Below are 13,832 nucleotides of genomic sequence, written 5' to 3'. Positions count from 1 at the left end.
AAAAACAAAAAACCAACTCTACATCCATGGGTGTTTGTCCAAGTGACCTAGGAAGCAACTGAAAGAGCTCCCGATAGCCAAAGCTGGAACAAATTGAGCAAGAAGATAGTGTTGTTTGGATTATAACCTAAAGGATAAGATAAATATTTATAAGTTCATACTAATATAAATAAATAAGTGAATAAATAAATAATGAGGGATAAGAGACAGAGCTCACTTGGAAAACAATTCCAAATAATTTATGTAAGATATTTTGTCCTCAAGGAGGTGGAGCCTAACTCCCCATTTCTTAACTATAGGCTGGTGTAATGACTTCATTCCAAAGAGTACAGTACAGAAACAGGGGAAAAGAATAACTATCTTAGATCCCTGGTGAGATCTAACAAAAGTTACCTCAACCAGGTGACCAAGGTCATTATAAATTATAAGGATACCATATAAATTAAATAAATAAATTATATTGGTAAACTATATGGATACCATATACCCTTGATCTAACGTGATGAAAATGTCACTTTACCTCTGTGGTCTTCCTCCTCCCAAACCCATAATTCCAGTTTAATCATAAAATGAAAATCCAGATAAATTCCAATAGAAGGGCATTGTACAAAAATTATAATTAATACTCCATGAAAATGTTAAGGTCATTAAAAATGAAGTCTAAGAAACTGTTCCAATCGAGTGGTATATAAGAGACATGGCAAGTAATTGTAATGTGGCATCTTGGAACAGAAAAAAAAAAAAAAAAGAAAAGCATTAGGTGAAAAAAATTAAGAAATACTAGGTGAAGAATAAAGGATAGAAAATAGTTAATAATAGTGTATCAATATTATTCAATAATTGTGGCAGGTGTACCATACAAACATGTGTTAATAATATAGAAAACTAGGTGCAGAGTGTATGGGAACTCTGTGTACTACCTTTCCAGTTTTTCTGAAACTGTGGTACACAGTAAAATCTATTTAAAAATTAAGAACAAGAACAAAGTAGGAGACTGACACTGCCTGATTTCATGGTTTGTTGTGTAACTGCCATAAGCAAAACAGCATACGATTAGTGTAAGAATAGACATGGTGATCAATGGAACAGAATATGGAGGCTATAAATAGACCCACACAAATACGACCAATTCATTTTTTACAAAGATGCCAATGTAACAGGGCAAAGATAGTCTTTTCAAAAATGTTGCTGGAACACCTGGCCATACATATCGAAGAAAATAATCTTGGTCATTACTTTATACCATACACAGAATTAACTAGAAAGAGATCACAGATCCATCTAAAAGCTAAAACTGTATAACTTTTAAAGAGAAAATCTGGGAAAACATGTTTGAAACCTTGAAGTAAGCAAAATTTTTAGGACAAAAACACAAGCTATATAGAAGAAAGCAATATTAATTTAACTTTACCAAAATTAAAAAACTTCAAAAAACATCATTAGAAAATGAAAAGGCAAGACATAGGTGGGGAGAAAATATTCACTCTATGTGTATTTGTATCTGACAAAACACATTATTAGTCATCACAAAAATGTAAATTACACACATAGTAGAATGGCTAAAGTTTAAAAAGACTGATAATATCAAAGGTGGACAAAGCAACATTGAGGAAGTGGCATTTTCAAACCTTATTGAATGGGGATATCAAATGGTACCATCACTTTGGAAAACTGTTTGCCACTTCCTCATGAAAGAAGACCTATGACCTAGCAATTCCATTCCTAGATTATTTATTCAAAATGAATTTTAAAGTGTTTTCTAAAGAAGACTCATACACAAATGTTCCTGGAATCTTTGATTAAAATACCCAAACACTGTAAAAAGCCACAATGCCCATCAACACATGAATGGATTGCAAATTATATTCTCTAGCTACAAGGGAATAGTATTCTGCAATGAAAAATAAACTCCAGATCCACGTAACAATATGGTGGAGACTTGAACACATTTAGGCTAAGTGCAGAAGCTAGACTCCAAGAGTACATACTTGTGTGGTTCCAATCAAATAAAATCCTAGAAGAGAAAAAACAAAATGATAGCGACAGAGAGCAGATCAATGTTAACTAATTAAAACTAAAAATTAAAATTAAAAGGTCAGTGGAAACTCTTAAGTGGTGGAAATATTCTGTAGCTAAAATATTCTGTGGTGATACACAATTACATTTGTCAAATATCATTGGACTGTGCATTTACAGGTGGTGTGTTATATTATGTGTAAATTATACCTCAGAAAGTGGATTTAGAAAGAAAACCATATATACTGTATATTTAAGTATGCAGTTATGGATCCAAATCACAGTTCTGCCACCTACAGCCTGTGTGACTTTGGTCTAGTCCCTTAAATCATCTTCATATGTCCGTATCTCCAGATGGGGCTAGCACTGGTACTCGTCTTGTTATGGGAGTTAAATGAGTAAATAAATGTACATAAAGTGATTAAAAGCTGCCTGGTGCAGAGTAAGCTCTAACTAAGGAATCGCTGTTCTTTTTACTCTTGATTTTCTTTTTTTTCTCAACATCCTCATTCAGGAACAATGGTGATAAACACTATCACTTTTACTCCCAAAGTACATACCGTCTTTATTCATTTTTTCCTCCGAGTGCACACAGCCCTTTAATTTGTCTCTTCACGTGAACGTTGGTCTCCTTTCTCTCCAAAGTGGTTTTCAGAAGTATGAATGAGCTCATATTACATTCTTGCTAAAATCCTTCAATGGTTTTCCTTGGCACCTCAAATAAAGTTCCAGACTTCTCGACACCCAGGGGCCCTTCCGGAGAGCCTGTCCGTGTACCTTCCACCTCCTCCCTAGTCACCAGGCTCCAGCTCTACTGGACGCTTTTATTTTTCTATTCTTGGAACTCACTAAATTCCTTCACGCCTGGGGCCTCAGCACCAGCTGTTCCCTCGGCCTGGAATGCTCTTCAAGCAGATCTTTGAATGACCGACTCTGATTTTTCAGTCCTCAGCTTGAAATGCTACCTCTTCAGAGAATATTTTTCAGACAACACACATTTTAAAGGAGTTGCTCCTGTGTGGTCGCCATCTGCCATATTAGCTTTTTACATATTCTTTACTTTTTAAAATTTTTTTATTTATTATTTTTGAGAGAGAGTCAGAGACAGAGAGACAGAGAGCAAGCAGGGAAAGGGCAGAGAGAGAGAGAGAGAGGAAGACACAGAATTGGAAGCAGGCTCCAGGCTCCGAGCTCTCAGGACAGAGCCTGATGCGGGGCTTGAACCCACACACTGCAAGATGGTGACCTGAGCCAAAGTCAGACACTTAACTCCTCCCAGGAGCCCCATATTCTTTATTTTGAAACAATCACAAACAGACAAGAGGTGGACGAATGATACAAAGAAATTTTTCCCTAAACCACTTGAGAGTAATATGCTGACAGGACGCCCCTGTCTCTCTCCACTCTTTGGGTATTACCCACAAACACGGGCATTCTCCTTTGTGGCTGCAATATAACCAACCAAGTCAGAAAATGAACATAAACACACTACTGCTGTTTAATTGTTTTGCTTTATTCGCCTTGTCCCAATAATATCTTTTATACCGAAAGGATCCGGTTCAAAATCACATATTTCGTTTGTCCTTAGTTGCTTCAAACTGGAAGTCCTTCAGTCTTGCCTTGACTTTCACGACCATATTACAGGCCAGTTATCTTGTAAAATGTTCCACAATGGGATTTGTCTGATATTTCCCTGTGATTAGATTCAGCTGTGCATCGCTGACAAAAATATCACAGAGCTGATGCTGTATCCCTCTCACTGCTTCCTCCCAGGTGGCAAAAGGGTTTGATTCTGCCCTTTACAAGTGATGTTCACTTTGATCATTTGATTAACACGGTGTCTGCCAGGCTTCTCCACTATAAAGTTCCTTACTTCCCTTTGTAGTTTGTAAGCAGTTTGTGAGGAGGTGCTTTGAAACTCTAGATACCATTTCCTTGTCAGACTTCCATTTTTTTTTCATTTGTTTGTTTATATGAACTGATGGTTCCCTATCTTACTCAACATGTTTTCCCCCTTTGCTATCGATACTTATTCTGATGCTGAAACTGTGCCAAGTTTGGCTAGTGGGAGCCTCTCTAGGTTGACTTTTTCCTTTTGACATATTTCAGTCATTGTTGCAGTGTTTCCTGGCTTTCTGGCCTGATGAGATGTTCTGGGCTCATTTGTACTTTCCCTGCCCTAGCTGGAGGATCATTTCTTTTTTTTCAAAGAGCCCCGTTTCCTTTCAGTGGGAAATGGTATTTCTGGGTTCTAGGTATGCTAATTGCTATTGGAGCTTGGTGCCTGAGCCCTCTCAGAAAATACGTGAAATCCATATATATGTGTATAATACTATATTATTTACATCACAAATATCTGTTATATATCATAAATATATGTATTTCTACACATATCTGTTTATTTCTGTATTTTTCTGCACATATACTAAAAGTGATAGCTTTTTCAATCCAGTCTAACTGATTCGGATTTATTCTAGTTTTCCCAGTTTCCGAATTTATAACTCCCTTCTCCAACAGCTACAAATCTGGCTTCTATTATTTTTAGTCTATGTTCTCATATGATGAATCCCCTGTAGTAGTCAGTCTCCAGGGTTGTCCATCGTGCCTCACTGCTGTGGGTGTTTTCAGTCTGCTCAGGCTCTAATGATCTGTACTACCCTTCTCCACCCTCTGCCCTGCTCTTCTGTCCTAATAGCTTTGGTATGATGGGAAGAGAAAAGAAAGAAGTAAAGGAAGAGGAGGCCTGTTCTAGATTCTTCATGGCAGGCAGCACAATATAATTTACCCAGTTTATTTCTTTTCTCCTTTGTTGTATGTCTCTCCCAACTAGAACATCAACTCTGCAAAAGCAAGCAACTTTTCTGTCTGGTTACTAAAAACTTTGAGCTCCTGGAAGGCAAGAGGTGAATATTTGTTTCTTCTACAGTGCATGAATACAGGGTTGAAAGAAACCATGCCACTTACTTTTCTTTGAATTAGTACCACTTGGGGCTCTATCACAATGCAGATAGCAATCACTTTAATTGCATATTTCATATTCAAACAGGTTGTTCTAGACTTGTAGAGGCATAGTTTTAAATTCTCACACTGTAATTATGTCAACTTTGGAGTTACTGCCATCAGGATAAAAACACTTCTCCTTCTTGGTGTTCAATGATAATAACTAATTATTTAAACCTTTAAGAGTATCTTACCTTCCCCCCAAAATTTATTCAGATACATAGGTTTATACGTCAATCAATGGAATGTTCAGAAGTTGATTCGATTGAAAATTTACTTTGTGCACCTATGTAGTTTCTTTATGTATTTTTCTTCATCTAGGTGATACACATATTGTCATTTTGATAGGACTGTAGCAAAGAAAAAAATGATTTAAATATAAATTATTTTCTATCTGTCAAGGAGATAAATAATTCATACCTAAAGATGTTGGCTTACTTCTTTTCCTTATTCCTGGTATGATATCTTCCAGAGGGACATGCTTTTGATTTGGAGACATTCTGCATGCCACGGCATGTGCCGTGTGCTATGTTAGTTGCTAAGGTAACTGTATTTTCCTGAAAATACCAAACTAAACAGGAGCCTGAATCATCAGCAGCAATTTGCTGCTATAATGTTCGTTGAAATTTTCCTTAGCAGTCAAATAAACATGTAATGCTTAGATCATTTGGGGTCCTTTCTCTGACCTCTCCTACTCAGGTTTTGACATTCAGAATAAGCACAGAGCAGTCAATTACATAAAGAGGTCAAAATATTTTCTGAATTAGAACTCACATAAATTCTCAGGTTCCACTAATTAGGGACTATGTGATCATTTCATCTGGATTGGACATATTTTTTCAATCTCTCTGCATATGAATTTGCTAAGCAAAATTGCAGAAGAAATTAGATCGCAAGGCATTTAAGAGGTTAAACTGCCCCTCAAAGCCTTAACCTGTTTTTGTAAACAAATCGATATAATAAGAATTGAATCTTTCTTTTTGAGGCAGAACCCACAAAACATAAGCTCTTTACTTTAAAATATCTTGGGAAAATAGTAGAGAGACTATGTGTGTTGACAGGTACACAAATGTATTAATTCATTTGACAGTAATAATTATGAAAGTATTTTTTGCCGTAATCGGTCTTAAAGTTTTTATTTTTTCCTATAGTTCATACATTTCCTAATTTTGCCTCTTTATTCCACCCATTAGCAAGTTTGTTTTAATACATCTTTTATTCAGTGAAGCAATTTAATAAGATATATGGAATTTTACACATTTGGGGACAGTAGTCATGAAACTGATGAAACCACACATTGTTGACTGATTGCTGTTATATGATGCATACCTTAAAATTTTTAATTTCTCTCGTAGATTTTTTGATTCCTAATGCAGTTTTTATCAAGAATTTCAGCTTCACTTTGAAACCACAAAAATGCATTTTAAATACAAATTTAGGTTTAAGAGAGAGCACAAAAACATGTTGTTAAAAAACAAAAGTTTTTGTTCAGGAACATTCTCACACCTGATCCAATGACAAAGAAATCTACCTAAATCAGAGATTTGCACTGTCTCTAGAGTCAAATGGTCAGAATTCAAATTCAGCTCTGCCATTTGTCTATAGGAGGTCCCGGGCTAGCCAGTGAAAGTATTCATTTCCTCATGAGTACTTTAGGGATTATAATAATGTCTACTTCTTAGGATTGTTGGAGGATTCAATCAGACGACCTCTGTAAGGAAATCAACATGGTGCTTGACACATTATAAGTGCTTAGTAAATGTTACCTGCTATCATTTCTATTATTATTATCACATTAGAATGAGAAATTCATTTAAAGTTGTTTTTTGGGGTTTTTTTTTTGTATGTTGAGTGTAATATTTGAGCCTCAGACGTTGTAGATTTCATTAAGTGGTATTTTAGCTTCCAATAGGTGTAAACCTTATCTCACAGCACTTGGTGAGGCATCTTTTGGTGAAAGGATAATACCAGTTTCCAAAAAAAAAAAATATGAGGGTTTCAACCAAGTTAATTTTTGAGAGTAAATCTTGGCGCCTGCTTTAAAATGACAAAGCTTTCTAGTTTGAATTTGTTTACTAAATATTCCCAAGTCTTTGTCAAAAGGAAATATTAGAACATAGGTTGACATTTGCTTGATGACTCACATTGCCCCTTATGAACTTCAAGCAAAGTGCTGCAATCCAGCATTGCTCTTGGGGATTTCGGAAGTCCATGGGCAAGTATGCCCTGGACAACTGCGATTTTCTGTTTGGTGTTTCCTTGGACTCTTCCTCACTGTCAGCTGGCACTTGTATGCCTTTAACAGTTCTGACCCTGTCTCACCTGCAACAGAGTACTTCGGAAAGAGACCACGTTGCCAAAGGAAACAAAATGCCCAAGCAAGTAGGACATGCGGTAAGTTTATATACCATAGTAAACCAGTTGGACCCAGGATAACTGCTCTGCTCCCTATAGGGATTCTGTGCCAGAAGGTTAGAGTTTGGAGTAATTCTAGCAACAGGCTAAATGAGACCGTTTACAATTAAATGTAGAGGTCTTGCGTTACTTGAACATAGGGATGGGATATTGATGAATGTGTCATTTAGTGGGGAGGCTGCAAATGCTTGTCAAATCTGCTCTGTCACTTGGAATGAAAGTGAGTCATGTATGTTGCATAATCTGTTTTTCTTGTGAGTCATACTAGTTCTCCAGAAATGGCTTCACCTGCTTTCCTTTGGAAGCTAATCTAATGGTTATTTTAACTACATTTACAGTTTCTGTATTTTGACTTACACGAGGTAGTCTCATGCAGAAATTAGCTAATTTGAAGCTCCTTTTAAATTTTCTCTTGATAGGGGTAACTGGGTGGCTCAGTCGGTTAAGCCTCTGACTTATGTTCAGGTCATGATCTCGCAGTTCACAAGTTCGAGCCCCCTGTTGGGCTCTGTGCTGACAGCTCAGAGCCTGGAGCCTGCTTTGGATTCTGTGTCTCCCTCTCTCTCTGCCCCTCCCCACTTGTGCTCTGTCTCTCTCTCAAAAATAAATAAACATTAACAAAAATTTTTTTAAGTGAATTTTCTCTTGATAAAGGAACTTCTTTTATGGTTTTATTGATTAGATTCTTTGTTAATTGAAAACATTACATATAGAAGTTTATTGTCTTTTTGGATGTATAATTTTATATTAATTCTAATATTTCACTTCTTTTTGGTAATAAAAATGTGAAGATACATTATCCTTAATTTATATGGGTTACTCAACCATGTTATCTTATTTTGTCACATCTGTTATTTTTGATAACCAAGATGTTATTTATTTGATTCAGTATTATTTCTATTTATTTCAATGTCCTTAGAGCCTAATTAGTTAATTAATGAAACAAGTGTCCATCATGACCTTCTTGTTAATAATTTTTATATCATTAGTGGTTAGTAGAATGTCTGGAATAGATTAGATGCTCCACGTATGTTCTTCAGTAAATAAATAAATGAATGGATGTTAATACCAGGCTTAGTGTTAACTTGGCTATGACATCGTGGAGAACATGAGATGCTTTTGTTGTTGTTATTGGTGGTGATGTATGTCTGCTGATCCATCTCTATATTCACTGGTCTTTTTGGAATTTGTTGAAGTTTTATGGGATATGCTTATATCAGTATGGAGGAATGCAGAAAGGGCTTAGGTCCGTCTGGCTCCCCCGTCATATGTCTTGCACCTCACTTAGTATCAGATACATGAGAGATGCTCAATAAGTATTTCCTAATCTGGATGGACTGATTCTGAATGCTCACTCTACAATGATGAATGAAGAGGTAGCATTCTAGTTTATTTGCTTCTGGTGAGAGCTATGGGTACCACGTTCACCTGACTGCTTATGTTTCCATCCACAAGTTCATTATCTTTGTAATTTCTATGTGAGAAGACAAAGACCAACTCTAATTGCTTTCACTATTGTGAGATGACTACGAAATGTTCCTTAACTATATCAGGCTACTTAAAGTGTACGGAAGCAAAGCCTGTCCTCACCTACAGCCCCAGTCATTCAGACTGTATCAATCCATGGCTTAGAACACATCCTCTGTTCAAAAATCCAGTCATTTCTGCTAGTGTTTCATGTGTTTAAGATATTCCATCGCTAAGGACATTGTTTTTTGATAGCCATATTCTTTGTTCAAGTATGAAAACTACAATCTTCAAGGCCATTCTGGTGTTATCTATGATATGTCAATCTTACAGTTGACACTTCTGATGGCAAACTTCGAGTTACAGGAATCCCTAATGTCTTTCTTACTTGCTGATTCAAAAAATGACTTACAAAGTGTATAGATTTGTAAAATAATATATTTTAAAACCAACCATCCCCTTGTTGCTTGCTACTTTTCATCCAAGCTCAAAATTTCAAACTCAACATCTAGTTCCAGTCTAACATGTCCATGCTTCCTTCTTCACAACCATATTGCTTAAAATACTTTTCGTTAGATGATCACTAGGAGCACAGGGGAGAAGGTATGTACAAATGATGTATCTATGGAGTATACAAGGGTCGGACAAAGCACCGTCAATAATATAGATTATAGGAGCTGGGAGGGACATGAGAAAGACTATGGAGAGAGACTTTACTCAACAAATATTTACCGAGTGCTTACTCAGCATAGGCACAGGTACTTGTGGTATAGGATGAAAAATGGATCCCACATCCTAATCCCTATGAATGCTACATTGTATGACAAAATAAAAGGGTCTTTGTAGACATGATTAAATTAAGGATGCTGAGATGGCAGAGATTATCCTGGATTATCTTGGTGGGTCCAGTATAACCCAAGTGTCCTTATAAGGAAGAGACAAAGGGAGATTTGACACAGAGATGGCGTGTGAAGACAGAGCAGGAGATTTGATGATGTTGGTCTTGGAGACTGGACCACTGCAGGCACAAGCCAAAGAATGTCGGCTGCCTTTCCTTGAAGAAGACCAAAGAGGCAAGAAACAGATTCTTCCCTAGAGCTTCCAGAAGGAGCAGAGCTCTGCCAACATCTTGTTTTTAGTCCAGGGGGAATGATTTTAGATTCTGGCCTTCAGAACTGTGAGATAGAAAATGTTTTAAGCCACTAAATTTGTGGTAATTTAGGAAACGAATACAGTGCCTAAACATATCAGTGCAGAGAAAAAAAAAAAGACACAAATCTGGCTCTTCACTTACTGAGTGTATGCCTGTAAAACAGGGGAGAAATTTATACCTACTAATGTAGTATGTGCCAGGCAGGTAGGCATTTTATTCACATCTGTTCAGTCTTAATATAGTAGTTTGAATTTAAATGCAAAGCTACACTTGAAGAGTATATCATTGGCTACTGATAATAGCATTTGCCACTGAAGGCATAGGTTTTCCAGATTTTTTGTTCTTATTTAAAATGGTTATCAAATTTCTTGTTTTTTTTAGCCCGTAAGCTTAGATTGTCCTAAGGTTATCAACTACTCTGTCTGTAATACATATTAAGGAAAATCTAAGACACACCTTAGCCTTCATAAGAAGAAATTATTTCTATTTGCCATCATGTGACCAACTGCAGCCAATCTATAAATGCTCACAAGAAAGTAGAATTGGTAAGAAGCCATCACCCAAAAGACTAACCCACCATCCCCGGGGGATTGGAATGGATGAGGTAAAACACCAAGGCTGGCAGCTATTATGTGTTTTCATCAGCTCCTATGCCCAGCCAGGCTGCAGTGCTGCTCTGATGGTTCTCCTGAGAACACCAACCCCAGGGCAGTTGCCATAAACTTCTGAGGCCACGGGACTACTAGTGATCATCCTAAGGGTACACAGTGGGCAAAGAAAGATCAGAACATAATTTGATCCTCCTGTTCTCTGCTGCTGCTAGCTGTCATCAACCCCTGACTGCAAGCTCACCATCTCCCTGCTTGACCAACACATACCCGTTCCAATAGCTTTCCTTCTCCCAGTAGTTTTCTCCCATATTTGTCTGTTATGTCTTGGGATCTTTATTTTCTTTGTCCAGTGAGATACACAGAAGAGAGAGGATGGTTCTACGGCCACCTCTCCAGGGGAGATTAGACATGTACATCATGGGCACCCAGCTCTCTCATTACCATCAAACCTGCTGGACCCGTTGCCAGAAGTTTTGTTTCTTATTGAGTAGCTAAGACTGATCTAGTTTTGTAGGAACCTGCAGGTTTCAGGAGCCATATGACCACTTACTTGTTATCTGTGTATAACCTGAGACTCCTCCCTTTTTCTCTCTGCTGATTCTAGAAAGCTGGGGGATAGCATGGACTCTTGTGTTTTTTCCCCCTAACTTACAACTCATATGCTGAATTTTCTGTGCAAATGCTAAACGGATTGGAGGAAAAAGAACTTACTTTAGTTCCACTTTCAAAGCTCAGAAATTAGTGTTAAGCAGACTAAAGCACCTGGACAAGGAGATGAGTACAATATCTGAGTCAAGCCAAATAGACTTTGCTAAGTATGTGAACCTTGGGTTGAATCTCATCAAGTCTGAAAAAACACATTGGAACTGGTTGATTCCAAAAAATAGTGCTCCAAGGGCACCTGGGTGGCTCAGTTGGTTAAGTGTCCAACTCTCGATTTCAGCTCAGGTCATGATCTCACAGTTCGTGAGTTCAAACCCCACATGGGACTCTGTGCTGACAGTGCAAAGCCTGTTTAGGATTCTCTCTCTCTCTCTCTCTCTCTCTCTCTTCACCCCCCCCCATCCCACCCCTGCTTGCACACACACTCTTTCTGTCAAAATAAATAAACTTAAAAAAATAGTCCTCCAAATAGTCTTAGTTCCAGGCTTCAACTTTAGCATTTAGATTTTTAAATTTAGCGATTTTATTTTGTTCATTAGGCAAAGTCCATTTGTCTTGCTTATCAGCAAATCTTAATCAGTTCAACGAACTTGCAGAATATTAGGAAAAAATAAATAAGATTATATGTGCAAAGCATTGAGCACGGTGCCTGGCACAAGAATTTGATGTATGTAAACTGGGATTATTAAGGGGGGTGGTGAAGATCCAATCGGAATGATGTATACAGGTGCTTTGTGAAAGTTATAAATGCCAATTATTATAAATTTGTTATTCTTACTCTGAGAGGGAATATTCAGTGTATTCAAATGATAAATTCTTGTTACTTGAATTCATGTTGTTTTAAAGATTCAGTCTTGTACTGTTCACTCCATTACATTAGAACTTATTGTCCTTTCTCTTTAGATAAACAATGGTAATGTGTTCAAATTAATCCAGTTGGAATTAATTAAATTAGCCTATTGGAAAAATAACATATATCAGGTGCATTTCTGAAGACTCCATCTCAACGTTAAACATTTCCTTAAGAAATTAATATAATCAGCTGATGGTTGGTCTCATCTGACCATCTGGGTTTCCACACTAATTGCTGCTGATGAGTTGCTCTTTCTGTTGAATTTTTAAGTTCAGGTAGAAACAGCATTGTGTTCTTTATCATTCATGCTTCAGTTCACACTCACTCATTAGGGAGAATTAAAGCAGATAAAGAAAGATTAGCCAAGGCGTAATTCTAGGGTGTGTCCATCTGCTTTCATTACAAAATAGGTTTAGGCCTTAAAAGTTAAATATTTCTAGATAAACTGAATTAAAAACAGATACAACCGTTAAGTACAAGAAATACAAGTCCAGGTGTGAGCCTTTTGGTGTAATCAGTGGAGAGCTAAAATCTCTTTCTTGCCTAGGCACAGCTGGTGTGGTCCATTCAATAAACACATTAGCAAATATTTTATGAGTGTTTTTGCGCTCTGCTGTTGATATTGGTGTTGTAGAGGAAACGGAAGACATACAAAAGAAGGTAGGAATTCTGAAGTCATAAGACTTAGCTGAAGGCCTAACTTCACTGTCTATAAAATAGCATATCTCATATTCTTCAGCTGACAATTAAGGAGACTAATTAACGGAGATGCTGGGATCAAATAGCGTCTGTGAGAATGCTTGGTAAATATCTGGAGGTTATTTGTCACAATCATTTCGAGACCTGGGCATTGAAGAGCTTATACATTAACAAAGAAGGCATTATTAAATATAAGGTAACTTTTTACCATCAAGTACAAAATTGGTGGTATGGACTACTTCTGGTAACATTTACAACCTGGACCAGAGTTTCATGGAGCCAGTGAAATTTTAACTCATAGTTTTCATGTCTCAGTAAATACCACCTTGGGATCAGGTTTCATATTCTCTTCTCTCTCAGACCCATATCTGATCCATCAGAAAATCTTGTTGGCTTTATTTTCAAAACGAACCTCAAGTCTGTCCATGTTCTCCCACCTCCACCATTAAGATCCTGGTCCAACTTTCCATCATAGTGCACCTGGCAACAAGCAGGAGCTTCCTAACTGGTCCACTTGCATTTACTTTTGTATCTCAATTATTCTCACAATCGCTCGTGATTCTTAAAAACACAAATTGTGGGGCACCTGGGTGGCTCAGTCAGTTGAGCATCCGACTTCGGCTCAGGTCATGAACTCGCAGGTTGTGAGTTCAAGCCCCCACATCGGGCTCGCTGCTGTCAGCCTGTCAGCACAAAGCCCACTTTAGATTCTCTGGTCCCCTCTCCCCACCCCTCCCCCGCTTGTGCTCTCCCAAAATAAATAAATATGAAACAAACAAACAAACAAACACAGATCTTATCATATCAGTGTCCTGTTCCCAACTCTTCAATAGCTTCTCAGATATTTAGAAGAAAGTACAATGCTTAGGGAGTGTTGAAGGCTCCCTCTTACCTGCCCAGCATCTGCCTCTGCAACTCTCTCCCCCACAACTCCTGCCTCCATCACTGGCTCCAG

The 13,832-nt window shown here is 37.5% G+C and overlaps 1 long non-coding RNA gene across 1 annotated transcript; it reads right to left on the bottom strand.

Moving 5' to 3' along the window:
- Positions 1–1,001: 1,001 nt before the first annotated feature.
- LOC109258338 (uncharacterized) lies at positions 1,002–2,833 on the bottom strand. Its single transcript, XR_002076289.2, has 2 exons — positions 2,577–2,833; positions 1,002–2,014 (listed from the first exon to the last, which is right to left on the bottom strand). It is a non-coding gene; the product is annotated as an uncharacterized LOC109258338 (long non-coding RNA).
- Positions 2,834–13,832: the final 10,999 nt, after the last annotated feature.

The sequence above is a fragment of the Panthera pardus genome, unplaced genomic scaffold (genome assembly GCF_024362965.1).
Source record: "Panthera pardus isolate Hobbes unplaced genomic scaffold, ASM2436296v1 HiC_scaffold_16, whole genome shotgun sequence".
Taxonomy (NCBI): domain Eukaryota; kingdom Metazoa; phylum Chordata; class Mammalia; order Carnivora; family Felidae; genus Panthera; species Panthera pardus.
Note: the sequence above shows the minus strand (reverse complement) of the source record. Positions and strands in the feature narration are given on the sequence as shown.